The sequence below is a fragment of the Pseudophryne corroboree genome, chromosome 4, assembly GCF_028390025.1.
Source record: "Pseudophryne corroboree isolate aPseCor3 chromosome 4, aPseCor3.hap2, whole genome shotgun sequence".
Taxonomy (NCBI): domain Eukaryota; kingdom Metazoa; phylum Chordata; class Amphibia; order Anura; family Myobatrachidae; genus Pseudophryne; species Pseudophryne corroboree.
Window position 1 is genome coordinate 233,160,576 of NC_086447.1, and position 9,848 is coordinate 233,170,423.

A 9,848-nucleotide genomic window follows, 5' to 3' on the forward strand; every position below is an offset into this window, starting at 1 on the left:
GTTCCTGGTTGACGTCACAAACACACCCAGCGTTCGCCCAGGCACTCCCACCGTTTCTCCGGCCACTCCTGCGTTTTTTCCGGAAACGGTAGCGTTTTCAGCCACACGCCCCTGAAACGCCGTGTTTCCGCCCAGTAACACCCATTTCCTGTCAATCACATTACGATCGCCGGAGCGAAGAAAAAGCCGTGAGTAAAAATACTTTCTTCATAGTAAAGTTACTTGGCGCAGTCGCAGTGCGAACTTTGCGCATGCGTACTAAGCGGATTTTCACTGCGATGCGATGAAAAATACCGAGCGAACAACTCGGAATGAGGGCCAATATTACTGATATCTACAGAGGCGTATTCTGTAAAACACTGTAATCATCACTTCTGTGTGAAATTGATTTAAATTGTTTTATGTATGGTACAGTATATACTTGTATGCAATTGCGTCATAGATGTTATTAAACAATGCCAATTGATTCATTGTTTATTTTACGACAATACAGTGTATGAGTGTATAATGGGAGCGCCAGCTGTTATGACTTTGTGTGTGTCTATATATATATATATATATATATATATATAAACACTCACTTTTTCCAAAGAAGAAAAAAGAAACTGACCAGCACTCACGTTTAGTTGATGAAAGAAAAAAGGGATTTTATTCCTGACATGCCATCTGGATATAACCCGGTACTACAACCCGCCCGACAGCCATTTCAACACACAATGGTTTTCATCAGGGGCAGTTGTCACCCTGCCTAGAGTCTCTTTAAATAGCAGAGATGGCGCCGGAGAGTTTCAAACAGGAAGCCCGTCATCCGGAGGCAGCGCGTCACAGCCGCTGCCTGATTGGCTCCTTCCGACATGTGGGGTGTGTTGCTGCGATAAACAAACCCGGCTCTCTCCATAGCAACCCGCTCCGGCAGCGTGACATCCGTGTAGCGCAGGCAGATCTACATTTCCATACAGCGTCAGACAGATGAAGTTGCTGCTGTCAGTATTTCCAGCCAGAAGCACACCCGCAGAGTGTTAACCCCACAGTGCGCTGCCAGCAGGGAAATTCAACAGCCCATACGTGCACAAAACATGAAACATAAAAACCGAGTGAACAAACCACATTATCTTGCACTGCAATGGTATCAAACACTCAGGAAACAATAGTATCTTATTACAGTGCAACAACGTTGCACTGATTTGAATATGAACCAGTATGTAACCGTGGTTGTTAACACCATAAGTAATAAACCACCACAACACCAAAACTATATATAAAAATACACAAAAATGTCCAGAACTCAGGACAAGAGTGAGAGGCAAGTCAGAGCGCCGTGTGATGTAAGTGACCACGGGGACAATCAATCTTCACCTATACGACAAGGCGTGTCCCTTGGTACACTACCCAGTATTCCCATGCCGTCTCCAAGCATGGTACTGGCTGGGCCCAACACTGCTTAATTGCCAAGATCAGATGGGATCGGATTTTTTCCAGTGTGGTATGATTGTATCAATCAAAGGTATCCATATGATAATATCCCAATGTGTCATTATCACCCGTCATCTCTCGTTTGCATCATGTCATAATCATATAGGCCTATAATCATATTCAGCTCAAGCACATGTAAAAAATAACGATATGAGAGACAAATCAGGGGAAAAGAACCTCAAGTGGGGGACTCACCGAGTCCCTTGATACAACACCAAGTATTCCCACACCGTCTCCAAGTGTGGTACTAGCTGGGCCCATCACTGCTTAATTACCAAGATCAGATGGGATCGGATGGATTCCAGTGTGGTGTGGTAGTATCAATCTCCACAGTGACCATAGAATCGAAATCATATGTGATAATCAAGGCAAGTATAGATACTAGAGATGTGCACTTGAAATTTTTCGGGTTTTGTGTTTTGGTTTTGGGTTCGGTTCCGCGGCCGTGTTTTGGGTTCGACCGCGTTTTGGCAAAACCTCACCGATTTTTTTTTGTCGGATTCGGGTGTGTTTTGGATTCGGGTGTTTTTTTCAAAAAACACTAAAAAACAGCTTAAATCATAGAATTTGGGGGTCATTTTGATCCCAAAGTATTATTAACCTCAAAAACCATAATTTACACTCATTTTCAGTCTATTCTGAATACCTCACACCTCACAATATTATTTTTAGTCCTAAAATTTGCACCGAGGTCGCTGGATGACTAAGCTAAGCGACCCTAGTTGCCGACACAAACACCTGGCCCATCTAGGAGTGGCACTGCAGTGTCACGCAGGATGTCCCTTCCAAAAAACCCTCCCCAAACAGCACATGACGCAAAGAAAAAAAGAGGCGCAATGAGGTAGCTGTGTGAGTAAGATAAGCGACCCTAGTGGCCGACACAAACACCGGGCCCATCTAGGAGTGGCACTGCAGTGGCACGCAGGATGGCCCTTCCAAAAAACCCTCCCCAAACAGCACATGACGCAAAGAAAAAAAGAGGCGCAATGAGGTAGCTGTGTGAGTAAGATAAGCGACCCTAGTGGCCGACACAAACACCGGGCCCATCTAGGAGTGGCACTGCAGTGTCATGCAGGATGTCCCTTCCAAAAAACCCTCCCCAAACAGCACATGACGCAAAGAAAAAAAGAGGCGCAATGAGGTAGCTGTGTGAGTAAGCTAAGTGACCCTAGTGGCCGACACAAACACCGGGCCCATCTAGGAGTGGCACTGCAGTGTCACGCAGGATGTCCCTTCCAAAAAACCCTCCCCAAACAGCACATGACGCAAAGAAAAAAAGAGGCGCAATGAGGTAGCTGTGTGAGTAAGCTAAGCGACCCTAGTGGCTGACACAAACACCTGGCCCATCTAGGAGTGGCACTGCAGTGTCACGCAGGATGTCCCTTCCAAAAAACCCTCCCCAAACAGCACATGACGCAAAGAAAAAAAGAGGCGCAATGAGGTAGCTGTGTGAGTAAGCTAAGTGACCCTAGTGGCCGACACAAACACCGGGCCCATCTAGGAGTGGCACTGCAGTGTCACGCAGGATGTCCCTTCCAAAAAACCCTCCCCAAACAGCACATGACGCAAAGAAAAAAAGAGGCGCAATGAGGTAGCTGTGTGAGTAAGCTAAGCGACCCTAGTGGCCGACACAAACACCTGGCCCATCTAGGAGTGGCACTGCAGTGTCACGCAGGATGTCCCTTCCAAAAAACCCTCCCCAAACAGCACATGACGCAAAGAAAAAAAGAGGCGCAATGAGGTAGCTGTGTGAGTAAGCTAAGCGACCCTAGTGGCCGACACAAACACCGGGCCCATCTAGGAGTGGCACTGCAGTGTCACGCAGGATGTCCCTTCCAAAAAACCCTCCCCAAACAGCACATGACGCAAAGAAAAAAAGAGGCGCAATGAGGTAGCTGTGTGAGTAAGCTAAGCGACCCTAGTGGCCGACACAAACACCTGGCCCATCTAGGAGTGGCACTGCAGTGTCACGCAGGATGTCCCTTCCAAAAAACCCTCCCCAAACAGCACATGACGCAAAGAAAAAAAGAGGCGCAATGAGGTAGCTGTGTGAGTAAGATAAGCGACCCTAGTGGCCGACACAAACACCGGGCCCATCTAGGAGTGGCACTGCAGTGGCACGCAGGATGGCCCTTCCAAAAAACCCTCCCCAAACAGCACATGACGCAAAGAAAAAAAGAGGCGCAATGAGGTAGCTGTGTGAGTAAGATAAGCGACCCTAGTGGCCGACACAAACACCGTGCCCATCTAGGAGTGGCACTGCAGTGGCACGCAGGATGGCCCTTCCAAAAAACCCTCCCCAAACCGCACATGACGCAAAGAAAAAAAGAGGCGCAATGAAGTAGCTGTGTGAGTAAGATAAGCGACCCTAGTGGCCGACACAAACACCGGGCCCATCTAGGAGTGGCACTGCAGTGTCACGCAGGATGTCCCTTCCAAAAAACCCTCCCCAAACAGCACATGACGCAAAAAATTAAATTAAGAAAAATTAATTAATTAATTAAATTAAGAAAAATTAAAGAAAAAAGAGGTGCAAGATGGAATTGTCCTTGGGCCCTCCCACCCACCCTTATGTTGTATAAACAGGACATGCACACTTTAACCAACCCATCATTTCAGTGACAGGGTCTGCCACACGACTGTGACTGAAATGACGGGTTGGTTTGGACCCCCACCAAAAAAGAAGCAATTAATCGCTCCTTGCACAAACTGGCTCTACAGAGGCACGATCTCCACCTCATCATCATCCTCCGATATATCACCGTGTACATCCCCCTCCTCACAGATTATCAATTCGTCCCCACTGGAATCCACCATCTCAGCTCCCTGTGTACTTTGTGGAGGCAATTGCTGCTGGTGAATGTCTCCACGGAGGAATTGATTATAATTCATTTTAATGAACATCATCTTCTCCACATTTTCTGGATGTAACCTCGTACGCTGATTGCTGACAAGGTGAGCGGCGGCACTAAACACTCTTTCGGAGTACACACTTGTGGGAGGGCAACTTAGGTAGAATAAAGCCAGTTTGTGCAAGGGCCTCCAAATTGCCTCTTTTTCCTGCCAGTATAAGTACGGACTGTGTGACGTGCCTACTTGGATGCGGTCACTCATATAATCCTCCACCATTCTTTCAATGGTGAGAGAATCATATGCAGTGACAGTAGACGACATGTCCGTAATCGTTGTCAGGTCCTTCAGTCCGGACCAGATGTCAGCATCAGCAGTCGCTCCAGACTGCCCTGCATCACCGCCAGCGGGTGGGCTCGGAATTCTGAGCCTTTTCCTCGCACCCCCAGTTGCGGGAGAATGTGAAGGAGGAGATGTTGACAGGTCGCGTTCCGCTTGACTTGACAATTTTCTCACCAGCAGGTCTTTGAACCCCAGCAGACTTGTGTCCGCCGGAAAGAGAGATCCAAGGTAGGCTTTAAATCTAGGATCGAGCACGGTGGCCAAAATGTAGTGCTCTGATTTCAACAGATTGACCACCTGTGAATCCTTGTTAAGCGAATTAAGGGCTCCATCCACAAGTCCCACATACCTAGCGGAATCGCTCCGTGTTAGCTCCTCCTTCAATGTCTCCAGCTTCTTCTGCAAAAGCCTGATGAGGGGAATGACCTGACTCAGGCTGGCAGTGTCTGAACTGACTTCACGTGTGGCAAGTTCAAAGGGCATCAGAACCTTGCACAATGTTGAAATCATTATCCACTGCGCTTGAGACAGGTGCATTCCACCTCCTATATCGTGCTCAATTGTATAGGCTTGAATGGCCTTTTGCTGCTCCTCCAACCTCTGAAGCATATAGAGGGTTGAATTCCACCTCGTTACCACTTCTTGCTTCAGATGATGGCAGGGCAGGTTCAGTTGTTTTTGGTGGTGCTCCAGTCTTCTGTACGTGGTGCCTGTACGCCGAAAGTGTCCCGCAATTCTTCTGGCCACCGACAGCATCTCTTGCACGCCCCTGTCGTTTTTTAAAAAATTCTGCACCACCAAATTCAAGGTATGTGCAAAACATGGGACGTGCTGGAATTTGCCCATATTTAATGCACACACAATATTGCTGGCGTTGTCCGATGCCACAAATCCACAGGAGAGTCCAATTGGGGTAAGCCATTCCGCGATGATCTTCCTCAGTTGCCGTAAGAGGTTTTCAGCTGTGTGCGTATTCTGGAAACCGGTGATACAAAGCGTAGCCTGCCTAGGAAAGAGTTGGCGTTTGCGAGATGCTGCTACTGGTGCCGCCGCTGCTGTTCTTGCGGCGGGAGTCCATACATCTACCCAGTGGGCTGTCACAGTCATATAGTCCTGACCCTGCCCTGCTCCACTTGTCCACATGTCCATGGTTAAGTGGACATTGGGTACAACTGCATTTTTTAGGACACTGGTGAGTCTTTTTCTGACGTCCGTGTACATTCTCGGTATCGCCTGCCTAGAGAAGTGGAACCTAGATGGTATTTGGTAACGGGGGCACACTGCCTCAATAAATTGTCTAGTTCCCTGTGAACTAACGGCGGATACCGGACGCACGTCTAACACCAACATAGTTGTCAAGGCCTCAGTTATCCGCTTTGCAGCAGGATGACTGCTGTGATATTTCATCTTCCTCGCAAAGGACTGTTGGACAGTCAATTGCTTACTGGAAGTAGTACAAGTGGGCTTACGACTTCCCCTCTGGGATGACGATCGACTCCCAGCAGCTACAACAGCAGCGCCAGGAGCAGTAGGCATTACACTCAAGGATGCATCGGAGGAATCCCAGGCAGGAGAGGACTCGTCAGAATTGCCAGTGACATGGCCTGCAGGACTATTGGCATTCCTGGGTAAGGAGGAAATTGACACTGAGGGAGTTGGTGGGGTGGTTTGCGTGAGCTTGGTTACAAGAGGAAGGGATTTACTGGTCAGTGGACTGCTTCCGCTGTCACCCAAAGTTTTTGAACTTGTCACTGACTTATTATGAATGCGCTGCAGGTGACGTATAAGGGAGGATGTTCCGAGGTGGTTAACGTCCTTACCCCTACTTATTACAGCTTGACAAAGGCAACACACGGCTTGACAAATGTTGTCCGCATTTCTGGTGAAATACTTCCACACCGAAGAGCTGATTTTTTTTGTATTTTGACCAGGCATGTCAATGGCCCTATTCCTCCCACGGACAACAGGTGTCTCCCCGGGTGCCTGACTTAAACAAACCACCTCACCATCAAAATCCTCCTGGTCAATTTCCTCCCCAGCGCCAGCAACACCCATATCCTCCTCATCCTGGTGTACTTCAACACTGACATCTTCAATCTGACTATCAGGAACTGGACTGCGGGTGCTCCTTCCAGCACTTGCAGGGGGCGTGCAAATGGTGGAAGGCGCATGCTCTTCACGTCCAGTGTTGGGAAGGTCAGGCATCGCAACCGACACAATTGGACTCTCCTTGTGGATTTGGGATTTCGAAGAACGCACAGTTCTTTGCGGTGCTTTTGCCAGCTTGAGTCTTTTCAGTTTTCTAGCGAGAGGCTGAGTGCTTCCATCCTCATGTGAAGCTGAACCACTAGCCATGAACATAGGCCAGGGCCTCAGCCGTTCCTTGCCACTCCGTGTGGTAAATGGCATATTGGCAAGTTTACGCTTCTCCTCCGACAATTTTATTTTAGGTTTTGGAGTCCTTTTTTTACTGATATTTGGTGTTTTGGATTTTACATGCTCTGTACTATGACATTGGGCATCGGCCTTGGCAGACGACGTTGCTGGCATTTCATCGTCTCGGCCATGACTAGTGGCAGCAGCTTCAGCACGAGGTGGAAGTGGATCTTGATCTTTCCCTAATTTTGGAACCTCAACATTTTTGTTCTCCATATTTTAATATGCACAACTAAATGGCACCTCAGGTACACAATGGAGATGGATGGATACTAGTATACTTATGGATGGACTGCCGAGTGCCGACACAGAGGTAGCTACAGCCGTGGACTACCGTACTGTGTCTGCTGCTAATATAGACTGGATGATAATGAGATGAAATCAATATATATGTATATATAATATCACTAGTACTGCAGCCGGACAGGTATATATATTATATATTTATTATGTAATGACTGATGACGGACCTGCTGGACACTGTCAGCTCAGCAGCACCGCAGACTGCTACAGTAAGCTACTATACTATAGTAGTATGTACAAAGAAGAAAGAAAAAAAAAACCACGGGGAGGTGGTATACAATTATGGATGGACTGCCGAGTGCCGACACAGAGGTAGCTACAGCCGTGGACTAACGTACTGTGTCTGCTGCTAATATAGACTGGATGATAATGAGATGAAATCAATATATTATCACTAGTACTGCAGCCGGACAGGTATGTATATTTATTATGTAATGACTGATGACGGACCTGCTGGACACTGTCAGCTCAGCAGCACCGCAGACTGCTACAGTAAGCTACTATACTATAGTAGTATGTACAAAGAAGAAAGAAAAAAAAAAACCACGGTGAGGTGGTATACAATTATGGATGGACTGCCGAGTGCCGACACAGAGGTAGCTACAGCCGTGGACTACCGTACTGTGTCTGCTGCTAATATAGACTGGATGATAATGAGATGAAATCAATATAATATCACTAGTACTGCAGCCGGACAGGTATGTATATTTATTATGTAATGACTGATGACGGACCTGCTGGACACTGTCAGCTCAGCAGCACCGCAGACTGCTACAGTAAGCTACTATACTATAGTAGTATGTACAAAGAAGAAAGAAAAAAAAAAACCACGGGAGGTGGTATACAATTATGGATGGACTAGCGACTGCCGACACAGAGGTAACTACAGCCGTGGACTACCGTACTGTGTCTGCTGCTAATATAGACTGGATGATAATGAGATGAAATCAATATAATATCACTAGTACTGCAGCCGGACAGGTATGTATATTTATTATGTAATGACTGATGACGGACCTGCTGGACACTGTCAGCTCAGCAGCACCGCAGACTGCTACAGTAAGCTACTATACTATAGTAGTATGTACAAAGAAGAAAGAAAAGAAAAAAACCACGGGGAGGTGGTATACAATTATGGATGGACTGCCGAGTGCCGACACAGAGGTAGCTACAGCCGTGGACTACCGTACTGTGTCTGCTGCTAATATAGACTTGATGATAATGAGATGAAATCAATATAATATCACTAGTACTGCAGCCGGACAGGTATGTATATTTATTATGTAATGACTGATGACGGACCTGCTGGACACTGTCAGTTCAGCAGCACCGCAGACTGCTACAGTAAGCTACTATACTATAGTAGTATGTACAAAGAAGAAAGAAAAAAAAAACCACGGGGAGGTGGTATACAATTATGGATGGACTGCCGAGTGCCGACACAGAGGTAGCTACAGCCGTGGACTAACGTACTGTGTCTGCTGCTAATATAGACTGGATGATAATGAGATGAAATCAATATAATATCACTAGTACTGCAGCCGGACAGGTATGTATATTTATTATGTAATGACTGATGACGGACCTGCTGGACACTGTCAGCTCAGCAGCACCGCAGACTGCTACAGTAAGCTACCATACTATAGTAGTATGTACAAAGAAGAAAGAAAAAAAAAACCACGGGGAGGTGGTATACAATTATGGATGGACTGCCGAGTGCCGACACAGAGGTAGCTACAGCCGTGGACTAACGTACTGTGTCTGCTGCTAATATAGACTGGATGATAATGAGATGAAATCAATATATATGTATATATAATATCACTAGTACTGCAGCCGGACAGGTATATATATTTATTATGTAATGACTGATGATGGACCTGCTGGACACTGTCAGCTCAGCAGCACCGCAGACTGCTACAGTAAGCTACTATAGTAGTATGTATAAAGAAGAATGAAAAAAAAAAAAAACCACGGGTAGGTGGTATAAAATATTATATATATATATATATATATATATTATATACAATTTTATATATATATATATATATATATATATATATATATATATATATTAAACTGGTGGTGATTGATTATTAAACTGGTGGTCAGGTCACTGGTCACACTATCAGCAACTTGCAAGTAGTACTCCTAAGCAGACAATCACAAAATATATTATACTGGTCTGGTGGTCAGTGTGGTCACAATGGCAGTGTGGCACTGACTCTGGCAGCAAAAGTGTGCACTGTACGTTATATGTACTCCTGAGTCCTGCTCTCAGACTCTAACTGCTCCCCACTGTCAGTGTCTCCCCCACAAGTCAGATAATTAATACAGTCACACTATCTAATCTATATCACTTCAGCAAGTAGTAGTAGTATAGTAGTACTCCTCCTAATAATGCTCCCCAAAATTACTACTACTGTGTCTCTCTCTACTGTCTC

At 46.2% G+C, this 9,848-nt stretch overlaps 2 pseudogenes; both read right to left on the reverse strand.

Moving 5' to 3' along the window:
* Window positions 1–1,377: 1,377 nt before the first annotated feature.
* Window positions 1,378–1,497, reverse strand: LOC134911936 (5S ribosomal RNA; annotated as a pseudogene).
* Window positions 1,498–1,676: 179 nt separating this feature from the next.
* Window positions 1,677–1,796, reverse strand: LOC134912261 (5S ribosomal RNA; annotated as a pseudogene).
* Between the last annotated feature and the right edge of the window lie 8,052 nt (window positions 1,797–9,848).